This window comes from Callorhinus ursinus, unplaced genomic scaffold (assembly GCF_003265705.2).
Source record: "Callorhinus ursinus isolate GAN/ISIS: 27379988/994484 unplaced genomic scaffold, GSC_fseal_2.0 scaffold17, whole genome shotgun sequence".
Taxonomy (NCBI): Eukaryota; Metazoa; Chordata; class Mammalia; order Carnivora; family Otariidae; genus Callorhinus; species Callorhinus ursinus.
In genome coordinates this window covers 33,241,907-33,258,082 of record NW_027397079.1, presented here as the reverse complement: position 1 = coordinate 33,258,082, position 16,176 = coordinate 33,241,907, and positions in this window count along the sequence as shown.

The window sequence follows — 16,176 nt, the reverse complement described above, 5'->3', positions numbered from 1 at the left end:
GCTTCATGTTAAGCCCAAGAGAAATATGTTAAGGCTCTGCATATACTCTTCTTGATAAAGTCTCCTCAGACCAAGAGGATACAAATAAACTGAACCATATTTTGCTCCTTCTCAGGCATATTGTGTATTTCTGTGTAGTTCTAGCACTGAGAGTGAACTCAATAACGAAGTTAGTGATAAGATAGCTATTTCTTATTTTATTATTTACCTGGTGTGTGTACTGTACAATGTATTTTTGTTTCATTGAAGTATAATTGACATGTGACATTATGTTAGCTTCAGGTGTGCAACGAAATGATTCAATATTTGTATATACTGTGAAATAACCACTATAAGTCTAGTTAACCTCCATCACCATACATAGTTACAAAATTTTTTTCTTGTGATGAGAATTTATTTATTATTTATTTATTTGAGAGAGAGGGGGAGAGAGTGTGTGAGCAGGGGGGAGGGGCAAAGGGAGAGAAAGAGAATCCTCAAGGAGACTTCCCACTGAGCAGAGAGCCCGACACAGGGCTCGATCCCAGGACCCCAAGATGATCCCAAGATCCCGAGATCATGACCTGAGCCAAAACCAAGACTCAGTATCTCAAGTGACTGTGCCACCCAGGCACCCCTCTTGTTTTTTTAAGATTTACTCTCTCAGCAACTCTGAATTATGCAATACAGTATTATTAACTACAGTCACCATGCTGTATATTACATCTCCATGACTTACTTATTCTATAACTAGACGTTTGTACCTCTTGACTACTTTCACCCATTTTGTGCTTTCCCCCCACCCCCACCCCCAGCGACCACCAGTCTGTTCTCTGAGTTTGTAGTTTGAGGTTTTTTTTATTGTTTTGTTTTGTTTAGATCCCACATACAAGTGAGATCATGTGGCATTTATCTTTGTCTGACTTATTTCACTTAGCATAATGCCCTCAAGGTCCATCCATCTTGTTGCAAATGGCAGGATTTCGTTCTTTTTTATGCCCAAATAATATCCCATTAGATATACACATCACATCTTCTTTATCCATTCATCTGCTGAGGAACGCTTGGGTTGTTTGCATATTTGGGCTATTGTAAATAATGCTGCAGTAAACATGGGGGGGGGGGCGGTTGTAGGTATCTTTTCCAGTCAGGGTTTTTGTGTTTTTCAGACAAATACCCAGAAAGTGGGATTGCTGGATCATATGGTTGTTCTATTTTTAATTTTTTTGAGAAAATTCCATCCTGTTTTCCATCCATTGGCTGCACCAATTTACCCTCCCACCAACAGCACACGAGGGTTCCCTTTTTTCCACCTCATCACCAACATTTGTTATCTCTTATCTTTTTGATCATGGTCATTCTAACAGGTATGAGGTGATATCTCGTTGTACTTTGATTTGCATTTCCCTGATGATTAAGTGATGTTGAGCATCAATGTATTCTTTATTCAAAAATACAAGTTGGGGCGCCTGGGTGGCTCAGTCCTTAAGCGTCTGCCTCTGGCTCAGGTCATGATCCTGGAGTCCTGGGATCGAGTCCCACATCGGGCTCCCTGCTCTGTGAGGAGTCTGCTTCTCCCTCTGCCTGCCGCTCCCCCTGCTTGTGTTCCTTCTCTCGCTCTGTCTCTCTCTCTCTGTCAAATAAATAAATAAAATCTTTTAAAAAATACAAGTTAATAGGCTTTTTGTATATCCAGATGCAAAATGTTAGGCACCGCAGTGGGAAAAGAAAAGGAGTGTGTGGGGCCACTCCCATAACTGAGTTTGTTGATTTAGCACGTGTTGTGAGACCAAGATAGCATGCTGTATTCCCATCTGGAATGCCCAGTTTTAAAGGAATGAAATTTTGATTCAGGCATTGAGATATGAGTGTTATCATTTGTCTTTCTGCAAGGACGATTGTGCAGGAATGGTCATTACCGGGACATTTCTCAGGATCATGGCAGCACCATCTTTGCATAAGACAAAAACTACTTGTTTGTTTATATGTCCATTGTCATTTATCAGTTGGTCTGGGCCATTATTGGCTACTGAAAATGATGACTTCTTTAGAAGCAGGAATAAATGAAATGAGTCTGCACAGCGGAAAGACAAGTGGATGCTTAATAAATGGTTTTATGTTTTAATGACTGAGAACCACTTTCAGTTGCATTGGGTTTATATTTACTTAGTGACCATGGAGTGCCTAGCATTCTGCAAATGACACAGCTCTTAACAAATTGTCAAATTTGAATAGATATGCAGCCAGATAGTTGCATATACTGACAAAATGCACTAAACTAAATACTACATGGATTGAGCACAACTCTGGATGGCTAAAGGTAGTAAAAAGCAAACAGATGTTGTTTTGTTTTGTTTTTGTTTTTGTTTTTCAAAAAAAGGCAATCCAATCACCCTTTAACTTTCTCCTTACTAGCACTAAAAATGATAACATAGATTTATTCCATTGTTTACTTGAAAAAACTTTGGTATCCCAAGGTACTCCTATCAAATATCCATGAGCCATGTATCTTAAAACACCTGTAAAATTACCCATCTAGGTCCTTCAGGTGCATAGTATATAAAATAACAAATAAAAATAAAAACAATTTCCAGTTTCTTCTTTTCCCTAACAAGCAAGAAAACCTACTTTAATACCTGAATATTCAGTCGTAAAGTGTGCAATTTTGTAGCCCTGCTGTAACGAATATTTTCCCTCCTTGTACAAAGACATAACAGATGCAATTAGAGGATATTATATTGTCATATGCATCAGAGGAATAGAGTTAGTATTAAATCTTCCACATAGCACTCAGGCACAAAGGCATCAAAAAAGGAAATGGCATTACTCAAAACCCCCTTCACCTTTCAGTGCCAGGGGGTCTTATTATATATAAGGGAAGATATTTGCAAAAGTCAAATGCAGAGTGGGCTATAAATTGTCATGGGGAATGGTGGGGTAAGTAAGAATTCTCAAGAACCAGAAGCAGCACCCTCTCAAGGACCGAGTAAAGTGGTGATTTTACATGCTTTGCTGATCCTCCAGATACTGTGAGTAGAGGAAGGGGAGGTTTGATATATGAGACAGCCCACTTATGATTACAGACAATGGTAGGTGATGGCATTGAATAACAATGACCAGAGAACAGTTCATGCACCATCACCTGCAAATCCTGATTACAGACAAGACACCTACAAATGACTCTGAGATTTGGAAGTACCACAGTCCATGTTTTATCAGCAACTTGGAGCAGCCTCTGTAGGGTCATCAACTGCCAATCTTCATTGTATTAATATTCTAAGTTTCATATTCATTCAGATGAAAAAGTAATGAAACTTCAAAACAATGTAATCATATTACAGTATGTCTAAACCTACCTTCCTGACACCCCTTGTGCTTTGGATAATGCTTTGTGTCATTCAAGCAGACATCTTTAATGCTACATTAGGTTTTTTAAAAAGCCTGGAGAAAAATGGCAATGACTATGCCACTTTTCTGATAGATGTTTCTCAAGTCCTAAAATGTATTCCTCTTGCATGGAATTTTCTTCTCTATAAATGGGAAGAGAGGCTGATTTAAAAGGAAATTAATTTAGTTTTCTATCACTTTGAATTTGCACATTTCTCAAAGGTATTTGTAAATTTATTGAATACCTACTGTATGCCAGATATTTTTAAATATGACATTTATTCATTTAACAAATATCTGTTAAGTGTCAGACACTGTTCAAAGAACTAATTAATAAAGTTGTAAACAAGGCAGACAAGTTCCCCATCCTTTTCACAGAACTTGCCTTCTATTTGTGGGAGGCAACAAATGAAAAGTAAACAAATAAAGATGAATACAGATTGTGATACATACTGTAATGGAAATAAACTGAGTGTGCCAACATTTATTGAAAATCTATTTTGGGTAAAACAATGTACTAGATGTTTTCAGAACACAGAAATGAATAACAAAATAAAGTTCCTGTCCTCAAGGAGCTTACAGAATGTAGGAAAACAAATCATCAATCACTTTGTTCCGGTTAAAGTATTATGCATGTGATCAGTTATGTGGCTTTATCTCTAAGCTCAATTCCTTAAAATCTCTTCCACAAAAAGTTTATATATGAGAGTATCAAAATAAATAATGGCTAAATTTTAGGAGAGTTCTGTACAAATCTGAATTTAAATTCAAGAGGGGAACTAACTTAATTGAAATCCAGGAATTCAACTGAATTATCTGAATTTAAATCCAAGAGAGGTCTTCATAGACGATTTCATTAAGAATAATTTTGTAATGTCAACCTGTACTGGGGACAGTAATGTGAATTTCTCACTTTTTCTTTCAAAATTTGATATGCTATCTAACAAGCAAAAGTGGTAATTGGCTTGATTTTTATTTATTTTTTTATTTTATTATGTTATGTTAGTCACCAAAAATACATCATTAGTTTTTTATGTGGTGATCCATGATCCATTATTTTCGTATAACACCCAGTGCTCCGTGTAGTACGTGCCCTCCTTAATACCCATCACCGGGCTAACCCATCCCCCCACCCTCCTCCCCTCTACAACCCTCAGCTGTCCATAGTCTCTCATGGATCATCTCTCCCTCCGATTCCCCCCCTTCATATTTCCCTTCCTTCTCCTAATGTCCTCCATGCTATTCCTTATGTGCCACAAATAAGTGAAACCATATGATAATTGACTTTCTCTGCTTGACTTCTTTCACTTAGCATAATCTCCTCCAGTCCCATCCATGTTGATGTAAAAGTTGGGTATTCATCCTTTCTGAAGGCTGAGTAATATTCCATTGTCTATATGGACCACATCTTCTTTATCCATTCATCTGTTGAAGAGCATCTCAGCTTTTTCCACAGTTTGGCTATTGCGGACATTGCTGCTATGAACATTGGGGTGCACATGGCCCTTCTTTTCACTACATCTGTGTCTTTGGGGTAAATACCCAGGAGTGCAATTGCTGGGTCATAGGGTAGCTCTATTTTTAAATTTTTGAGGAACCTCCACACCGTTTTCCAAAGTGGCTGTACCAGCTTGCATTCCCACCAACAGTGTAAGAGGGTTCCCCTTTTTCCACAACCTCCCCAACATGTGTTGTTTCTTTCCCTGTCTATTTTTGCCATTCTAACTGGTGTAAGTTGATATCTCAGTGTGGTTTTGATTTGAATTTCCCTGATGACTAATGATGATGAACATTTTTTCATGTGTCTGTCAGCCTTTTGTATGTCATCTTCAGAGAAGTGTCTGTTCATATCTTCTGCCCATTTTTTTGACTTGATTATTTGTTTTTTGTGTGTTGAGTTTGAGAAGTTCTTTATAGATCTTGGAAATCGGTGCTTTGTCTGTAGGGTCATTTGCAAATATCTTCTCCCATTCTGTGGGTTGCTTCTTTGTTTTGTTGACTGTTTCCTTTTCTGTGCAGAAGCTCTTTATCTTGATGAGGTCCACAAAGTTCATTTTTGCTTTTGTTTCACTAGCTTTTGGAGATGTATCTTGAAAGAAGTTGCTGTGGCCGATGTCGAAGAGGTTACTGCCTATGTTCTCCTCTAGGATTTTGATGGATTCCTGTCTTACGTTGAGGTCTTCCATCCATTTTGAGTTTATCTTTGTGTACGGTATTAGAGAATGGTTGAGTTTCATTCTTCTGCATGTGGCTGTCCAATTTTCCCAGCACCATTTATTGAAGAGACTTTTTTCCATTGCATGTTTTTCCCTGCTGTGTCGAAGATTATTTGACCATAGAGTTGAGGGCCCATATCTGGGTTCTTTATTCTGTTCCATTGGTCTGTATGTCTGTTTTTGTGCCAGTACCATGCTGTCTTGGTGATCACAGCTTTGTAATACAGCTTGAAATTGGGCAACATGATGCCCCCAGCTTTGTTTTTCTTTTTCAACATTTCCTTGGTGATTCGGGGTCTTTTCTGAGTCCATACAAATTTTAGGATTGTTTGTTCCAGCACTTTGAAAAATGTCATTGGAATTTTGATGGGGATGGCATTGAAGGTATAGATTGCTCTGGGTAGCATAGACATTTTAACAAAGTTTATTCTTCTGATCTGTGAGCATGGAATATTTTTCCATCTTTTTGTGTCTTCTTCAATTTCTTTCATGAGTGTTCTGTAGTTCCTAGAGTATAGATCCTTTACCTCTTTGGTTAGGTTTATTCTGAGATATCTTACGGTTTTTGGTGCTATTGTAAATGGAATCGTTTCTCTAATTTCTCTTTCTACAGTTGCATTGTTAGTGTATAAGGAAGCAACCGATTTCTGTGCATTGATTTTGTATCCTGACACATTACTGAATTGCTGTATGAGTTCTAGTAATTTGGGGGTGGAGTCTTTTGGGTTTTCCACATAAAGAATCATGTCATCTGTGAAAAGAGAGAGTTTGACTTCTTCTTTGTCAATTTGAATACCTTTTATTTCTTTTTGTTTTCTGATTGCTGTTGCTAGGACTTCTAGTACTATGTTGAACTATAGTGGGGAGAGAGGGCATCCTTGACCTGTTACTGATCTTAAGGGAAGGCTCTCAGCTTTTCCCCATTGAGAATGATGTTGCTGTGGGTTTTTCATAGATGGATTTTATGAACTTAAGGAATATTCCCTCTATCCCTATACTCTGAAGAGTTTTAATCAGGAAAGGATGTTGTATTTTGTCAAATGCTTTCTCTGCCTCAATTGAGAGGACCATATGGTTCTTTTCCCTCCTCTTATTAATGTGTTCTATCACATCAATTGATTTGCACATGTTGAACCACCCTTGTATCCCGGGAATAAATCCCACTTGGTCGTGGTGGATGATCCTTTTAATGTATTGTTGGATCCTATTAGCTAAGATTTTGTTGAGGATTTTGGAATCTATATTCATCAGGGATATCGGTCTGAAATTCTCCTTTCTGATGGGGTCTTTGCCTGGTTTGGGGATTAAGGTAATGCTGGCCTCATAGAATGAGTTTGGAAGCTTTCCTTCTGCTTCTATTTTTTGAAACAGCTTCAGTAGAATAGGTATTATTTCTTCTTTGAATGTTTGGTAGAATTCCCCAGGGAATCCATCAGGCCCTGAACTCTTGTTTTTTGGGAGGTTTTTGATCACTGCTTCAATCTCGCTATGGTTATTGGCCTATTCAGGTTGTCAATTTCTTCCTATTTCAGTCTTGGCAGTTTATAGGTTTCCAGGAAGGCCTCCATTTCATCTAGATTGCTCAGTTTATTGGCATATAGTTGTTGATAATAATTTCTTTTTTTAAATTTTTTATTGTTATGTTAATCACCATATATTACATCATTTGTTTTGGTGTAGTGTTCCATGATTCATTGTTTGTTCATAACACCCAGTGCTCCATGCAGAATGTGCCCTCTTTAATACCCATCACCAGGCTAACCCATCCCCCTACCCTCCTCCCCTCTAGAAACCTCAGTTTGTTCTTCAGAGTCCATCATCTCAATTTCTAATAAGTGTTTCTATTTCCTTGATGTTAGTCATGATCTCTCCCCTTTCATTTATAATTTTATTAATTTGGGTCCTTTCTCTTTTCTTTTGGATAAGTCTGGCCAGTGGTTTATCGATCTTATTAATTCTTTCAAAGAACCAACTTCTAGTTTCATTGATCTGATCTACTGTGTTTCTGGTTTCTAATTCATTGATCTCTGCTCTAATCTTAACTATTTCTCTTCTAATGTGTGGCTTAGACATCGTTTATTGCTTTTTCCCTAGTTCTTAAAGGTGTAGAGTTGGTGAATTTGGGATTTTTCTATTTTTTTGAGTGAGGCTTGGATGGCTATGTATTTCCCCCTTAGAATGGCCTTTGCAGTATCTCATAGGTTTTGGACCAATGTGTTTTCGTTCTCATTGATTTCCATGAATTGTTTAAGTTCTTTGATTGCCTGGTTGACCCAACATTCTTGAGCAGAGTGGTCTTTAGCTTCCAAGTGTTTGAATTTCTGCCAAATTTTATCTTGCAATTGAGTTCCAGTTTTAAAGCACTGTGGTCTGAGAATACGCAGGGAATCATCTCAATCTTTTGGTATTGGTTGAGACCTGATTTGTGACCATTATGTGGTCTATTCTGGAGAAAGTTCCATGTGTGCTCGAGAAGAATGAGTATTCTGTTGTTTTAGGGTGGAATGCTGTATAAATATCTATGAGGTCCATCTGATCCAGTGTATCATTCAAAGCTCTTGTTTCATGTTGATTTTCTGCTTAGATGATCTGTCCATTGCTGAGAGTGGAGTATTGAGGTCTCCTACAGTTAATGTATTGTTATCAATATGACTCTTTAGTTTGGTTAACAGTTGGCTTATGTAGATGGCTGTTCTCATGTTGGGGGCATAGATATTTACAATTGTTAGATCTTGTTGGATAGATCCATTAAGAATGATACAGTGTCCTTCTGTGTCTCTAACTACAGACTTTAGTTTAAAATCTAATTTGTCTGATATAAGAATTGCTACCCCAGCCTTCCTTTGAGGTCCGCTGGCATGGAAGATGGCTCTTCATCCCTTCACTTTCAGTCTGGATGTATCTTTAGGTTCAAAATGAGTCTCCTTGTAGGCAGCATATGGATAGGTCCTGTCTTTTTATCCAATCTGCAACCCTGTGCTGTTTTATGGGAGCATTTAGGCCATTCACGTGGAGAGTGATTATTGAAAGATATGAATTAATTGTCATCATGTTGCCTGTGAAGATGTTGTTTTTATAGATTGTCCCTGTAAATTTCTGTTGTATATCACTCTTGGGGTCTTTCTCCTTTTATAGAACCCCCCTTAATATTTCTTGCAGGGCCGGCTTAGTGGTCACATATTCTTTCAGTTTCTGCCAGTCTTGGAAGCTCTGCATCTCTCCATCCATTCTAAATGACAGCCTTGCCGGATAAAGTATTCTTGGCTGCATGTTCTTCTCATTTAGTACCCTGAATATGTCTTGCCAGGCCTTTCTGGCTTGCCAGGTCTCTGTGGATAGGTCTGATGTTTTTCTGATGTTCTTCCCTCTGTACGTAAGGAATCTCTTCCCCCTAACTGCCCTTAAGATGGTTTCCTTGGTTCTAAGATTTGCAAGTTTTACTATTACATGCCGGGGTGTTGGCCTGTTTTCCTTGATCTTGGGAGGGGTCCTCTCTGCCTCTAGGACGCGAATGTTTGTTTCATTCCCCAGATTAGGGAAGTTCTCAGCTACAATTTGCTCAAATACATCTTCTAGTCCTCTCTCTCTCTCCACTCCCTCGGGGATTCCAATACTGACATTGGAACGCTTCATGGTGTCACTTATTTCTCTGATTCTATTTTCATGGATTCTGAGTTGTTTTCCCTGGCCTCCTCTTTTCCTTTTATCTATTATATTGTCTTCCAAGTCGCTTATTCGTTCTTCTGCCTCAGTTACCCTAGCTGTTAGGTATCTAGATTGGATTGGATCTCACTGATAGCATTTTTAAGTTTTGACACTTCAACTTTCATTTCTGCCCTTAGAGACTATGTTGCCATTAATTGATTTCTCCATTCTAGCCATTGTCTTCACAATTGCTAGCCTGAATTCCATCTCCAACATCTTGGTTATATTTGCATCCATTTGTAAATCTGCTGCATAAGTCATAGTCTCTGAGTCTTTCCTGTTTTGGGGGTTCCTCCTCCTAGTCATTCTGTTGAGGGGTGGTTTAGGGAATGTATAGAGTCCAAATTATTGACCAGAACCCAAGCAAGATGCACCTGTTTTCTTGGGAACTTAGGGTTGCTGGCCTCTTGTTTTCCCAGCCTGTCTTCTGGGGGAGGGGCCTGCCGTGCTGTTACTCAGGCAACCCTGTTTGGGCAAAGTTGTCCTGCCCCCCTGTGGTGGGGGATAGGCTCAGTGGGAACCAGTTTTGGGGGGCTTTTGTTCTCTGGTGGCTTTCCCTGGCGGTTTTCCATGTCTCTTCTGAGGGTCAGAGCAGAAGAGACCATTTCCAACCCTCTGCCTCAGAGCAGACAGATTGCAGTCAGTTCTTCAGTGAGCTCTCCAGGCCACGCCAACTCCATTTCTGTCTGTGCTGCTATAAACTGCAGCGTCCTGGGTTCTGTGCCCCTCCGCAGTGCTCCCAGTCCTGCGTCCAGGTCGGGGCAAGTCTCTACCCTTTGGAGGGTGCTTCTAAAACTGCCAGCCGCTCCCAGTTTGCATGCACGACCCCGCTGCTCTGGGTTTCCATCCGGGGGCTGCCCTAAAGTCCTTTCCCCGCCGTTACCAGTCTGCGAGTCTGTGTCCCATCCCCAGTGTGGGAGGCTATCACTCACCGGTGGTCTAGGATCCCCATGGCCAGGCTCCCTCCCGCTACCATTTATCCTCCAGTATCTGCCCACAGAATCACTGCTCCCCACTTCGTACCTAAAAACCAACCACCCGCGATGTTCTGTTTGTAGAGATCCAGATCTATTTTCTTACATCTCAGGCTGATTTCGTGGGTGCTCAGAGTGGTGTGGTAGATATCCAGCTCAGTTCCGGGGACCAGTTGGGATAGGGTCCCCTACTCCTCCGCCATCTTTTCTCTCTCCTGGCCTGGTTTTTAAAGGAGGAATAGAAATTTAATAGGGGATGGAGGTATATTACAGACAGATGAAATAACATATATGATGGCCCTGGGTAAGTTGGTTTGGGTAATGTGGAACATTCAAAGAGCTGCGGAAAGGGGGAGAATAAAACAAAATGAAACTGCAGATGGAAAGGGGCAAAGGTGGAAGACCACCAATGGCTTTATTAAATGTGTTAAGGATTTGGTTTTTCTTTTAAGACCAATAGGAGGGCAGCATAGTGTTTTAAGCAGAAGGTCAATATAACCATAATTGTTCTCTGAAAACATCACTATTTAGCTACTCTATGACCCAGCAATTGCACTACTAGGTATTTACCCCAAAGATATAGATTTAGTGAAAAGAAGGGGCACATGCACCACAATGTTCATAGCAGCAATGTCCACAATAGCCAAACTGTGGAAGGAGCTGAGATGCCCTTCAATAGATGAATGGATAAACAAGATGTGGTACATATATACAATGGAATATTATTCAGCCATCAGAAAGGATTAATACCCACCATTTGCATCAACATGGATGGAATTGGAGGGGATTATGCTAAGTGAAGTAAGTCAAACAGAGAAAGACAATTATCACATGGTTTCACTCATATGTGGGAACATAAGCAATAGCACAGAGGACCATGGGAGAAGGGAAGGAAATCTGATGAGGGAGAAATCAGAGAGGGAGATGAACCATGAGAGACTATGGATCCCGGGAAACAAACTGAGATTTTCAGAGGCGAGGGGGTTGGGGGAGGGGGTAACAGGGTGATGGGTATTAAGGAGGGCATGTATTGTGATGTGCATTGGGTCTTATACATAACTAATGAATCATTGAACGCTACATCAAAAACTAATGATGTACTATACAGTGGCTAACTGAACATAAAAAAAACAAAACAAAACATCAATGCTCCCTCTCAAAAAAAAAAAGAGAGAGAGAAAAGAAAACATCACTATCTTGCAAAATAGAATACTGATCGGAAACTAGTAAAAGGTATACAAATAGAAGAACTAGGTGACTCTTGAGGTAGTCCACTCAAGGGATAATAGTAGCATAGGCCAAGTTGTTGGTGGTAGAGATGGAGAATGATAGATATTTTAGTGACAATTAAGAGTTATAGTTGTTAGGATTTAGTGATCAATCACATACGGAGAGTAGAGAAAAAGGAGATATCAAGGAAGACATCTGTTTTTTAAGTTGTATAATAAGATGCTGGTAGTGCCATTGACTAAATTTAAGTGAATAATAAAAATGTACAGACCATAAGTTTGAGTTGCCTTTTAAACATTCAGGTGAAGTTGACAAGTAAGTGGCTATGTTCCAAGTACTCTATCAGTCAGGGTTCAACCAGAGAAGCAGAACCAGTAGAAGATATAGTTAGATATCTAGTGTGTGTGTGTGTGTGTGTGTGTGTGTGTGTGTGTGTGTGTGTTACAAGGAATCAGCTAACAAAATTTGGGGAGATGGTTAAACAGGCAAGTCTCTGTAAGACTGTTGTCTCTGTAATAGAAAATTTGAACAGACCAATTACTAACAATGAAATTGAATCAGTAATAAAAAATTTCCCAAAAAAAAACAAAGTCCAGGGCCAGATGGCTTCAAAGGTATATTCTACCAAACATTTAAAGAAGAGTAAATACCTATTCTTCTCAAATTATTCCAAAAAATAGGAGAAGGAAAGCTTCCAAATTCATTCTACAAGGCCAGCATTACCCCGATACCAAAACCAGATTACAGACACTACAAAAAAGAAAACTACAGATGAATATCTCTGGTGAACGTAGGTGCAAAAATCCTCAACAAAATGTTAGCAAATTGCATCCAACAATACATTTTTAAAAATCACTCACCACAATCAAATGGAATTTGTTCCTGGGATGCAAGTGTGGTTCAATATTTGCAAATCAATCAACGTGATACATCACATCAACAGGAGAAAGGATAAAAACCATATGATCATTGTGATAAATGCTGAAAAAAATTTTACAAAGTACAACATCCATTCATGATAAAAAATCGCAACAAAGAAGGTTTAGAGGGGAACATACCTCAACATAATAAAGGCCATGTATGAAAAACCCACAATTAACATTATATTCAATGGTGAAAAACAGAGCTTTTCCCCTGACAAGACAAGGATATCCATCTCACCAATTTTATTCAACATAGTACTAGAAGTCTTAGCCACAGAAATCAGACAACAAAAAGAAATAAAAAGCATCCAAGTCACTAAGGAAAGAGTAAAACTTTCACTATTTGCAGATGACATAATACTATATATAGAAAACCCTAAAGACTACCAAAAATTACTAGAACTGATAAATGAATTCAGTAAAGTCACAGGATACAAAATTAATATACAGAAATCTTTTGCTTCTCTATACATTAATAATGAAGCAGTAGAAAGAGAAATTAAGAAAACAGTCTCATTTACAATTGCACTAAAAAGAATAAAATACGTAGGAACAAACTTAACCAAGAAGGTGAAAGATCTGTACTCCAAACACTATGAAAGAAATTGAAGATGACACAGACAAATGGAAAGATATTCCCTGCTCATGAATTGGAAGAACCAATATTGTTTAAATGTCTATTGTACCCAAAGCAATCTACAGGTTTAATGCAATCCTTATCCAAACACCCCCATTTTTTATGGAACTAGAACAAGTAATCCTCAAATTTGTATGAAACCACAAAAGACTCCCAAATAGCCAAAGCAATCTTGAAAAAGAAGAACAAGGGCGCCTGGGTGGCTCAGTTGGTTAAGCAACTGCCTTTGGCTCAGGTCATGATCCTGGAGTCCTGGGATTGAGTCCCACATCGGGCTCCCTGCTTAGCGGGGAGTCTGCTTCTCCCTCTGACCCTCTTCCCTCTCATGCTCTCTGTCTCTCATTCTCTCTCTCTCAAATAAATAAATAAAATCTTTAAAAAAAAAAAAAAAAGAAAAAGAAAAAGAAGAACAAAGCTGGAGTCATTACAATCCCAGATTTCAAGACATACTACAAAGTTGTAGTAATCAAAACAGTATGGTACCGGTACAAAAACAGACACATAGATCAATAATAGAGAGTCCAGAAATAAACCCATATGGTCAATTAATCTAAAACAAAGGAGGCAAGAATATGGAATGAGAAAAAAACAATCTCTTCAACAAATGGTGCTGGGAAAACTGGACAGGTACATGCAAAAGGGTGAAACTGGACCACTTTCTTACACCACACACAAAAGTAAACTCAAAACAGATTAAAGACCTAAATGTGAGACATGAAACCATAAGAAAACATAAGCAGCAATTTCTTTGACATCAGCCATAGACAGATTTTTCTAGTTATGTCTCTTCTGGCAAGGGAAACAAAAGCAAAATTAACCTATTGGAACTATACCAAGATAAAAAGATTTTACACAACAAAGGAAACCATCAGAAAAGCAAAAAGGCAATCTACAGAATGGGAGAAGGTTTACAAATAATATATCTAATAAGAGACTAATATCTAAAGTAAATAACTTATACAACTCAGCACCAAAAATACAAATAATCCAATTTAAAAATGGGCAGAGGACCTGAATAGACATTTTTCCAAAGAAAACATACAGATGGCCAATAGACACATGAAAAGATGCTCAACATCACTAATCATTAAAGAAATGCAAATCAAAACAACAATGAGATATCACCTCAAACCTGTCAGAATGGCTAAAATAAAAAAGAAATAAACAAGAAATAACAAGTTGGTGAGGATGTGGAGAAAAAGGAACACTTGTGCACTGTTAGTGGAATCCAAACTGCTGCATTGGAAAACAGTATGAAGGTTCCTCAGAAAATTAAAAATAGAACAGTCGTATGATCCAGTAATTCCACTACTGGGTATTTACCCAAAAAAAACAAAAACACTAATTCGAAAAGTTATATGCACGCTTATGTTTATTGCAACACTTTTTGCAATAGCCAAGATATGGAAGCAACTCAAGTGTCCATCCAAAGATGAATGGATAAAGAAGATGTGGGCTGTGTGTGGGGGGAGTGGAATATTACTCAGCCATATAAAAGAATGAAATTTTGCCATTTGCAACAACATGGATGGACCTAGAGGGTATAATACTAAGAGAAATAAGCCAGTCAGAGAAAGACAAATACCATAGGATTTCACTCATGTGAAATTTAAGAAATAAAACAAAGAATAAAAGACAAACAAAAACTCAGAGAACAGAGAACAAATGGTAATCGCCAGACAGTGAATGAGGGGATGGGTGACATAGATAAAGGGGATTAAGGGTATACTCATCTGGATGAGCAGTGAGAAATGTACAGAATTGTTGAATTATTATAATGTACACCTGAACCTAATATAACACTGTATGTTAATTATACTTGAACAAAAAAATTTAAAAATAAAAGAGAAAGTTGTCTCTGTTTCTGATGCCGGAACTTGAAGTCCTAAGACAAACAAGGAGGGACGATCATAAGCAGGCTGGAATCCACAAGCATGAATAGCTAGAGCCACACACACACCCCCCCCCCATAAGAACAGACAAGAACAAACAGTTCTTGTTCCACCAACCCTGGTAATTAGGTTATCTTATAGAAGTCAGGACCCTTCATTACAGAGCTATAAACACTCACACCTGGCCCAGGAGTCAAAGAAGCTGAAGGAGGATTCAGGGATAGGTAGAACAATTACAGGCCCAGCTGCTACTTCATGCCAACAAGGTATATCAGCAGATCAGCAATGTGTGTAAGCTGCACAGAGGCCGCTGCTCTTCTTCCGCCTTCCAAACTTCCCATGGATCTCCCTTGTGGCCCACCCTAACAGGAAATTTACAAAAAAGAAAATTCTGGAAAATGCAATTCAGCCTAGGCAAATTGACACAACACAAAGCCATCACAGGCACTATGCTATTTTGGGTGAGTAATGTGAAAATTAAGACCATTTTTCCTGTTTTTGCATAACTGACATTTTTCATATTTTTGGTTGTTTTAAAAGTACAGATATACACAGGTGCTATGGAAGCCTATATAAGCTTTTCCCCCAGCCTGAGAGTTAAAAAAAAAAAAAAACTTTATAAGTTAAGCCTTAAATAATATGCATGAAATAAGGACTCAAAGAACAATAGGAACTGAGTTGCAAACAGAGAGAGTATCTCTCTATTTGCTCTCATATTCTATCAGAATATGCTAATGCATATTGCAAAGTCTCAACATAGGTTTCTTTTACTTACATTGATGTCCATTGTATTTGGCTGCATTTCTCTTTCTAATCTTCCTTCCAAGCCCTAGGTAGTAAAAGCAGCTGTCCCCGAAGATATAACATGCCTTAAAGGAGAAGAGCAAATAGCCAAATGACACAATGACTCTTAAAGATACTTAGGAAAATGATAGGATTCATTTCCTCTCATATTTTTATTGGCCAAAGAAAGTCACATGGCCATGCCTGACTTCAGTGAAGTGGGGATGTATAAATATCTACATGAAGGGATAGTAAATATTTCAAACAAATAAAATAACAGTGTCTTGATCACAAATATTCTCTTTCCTCCCTTCTGTATACCAAGTTCACTCACTCTCCCGTCTTTCCAAAGGAGACAACCAAAAAGTCTCATTCAGATTCAAAATCTAGGGTCTTTTCCTAGTCTCTGTAGCAAATCTTCACATGGCTCTTCTTGACTCAGTAACCTGT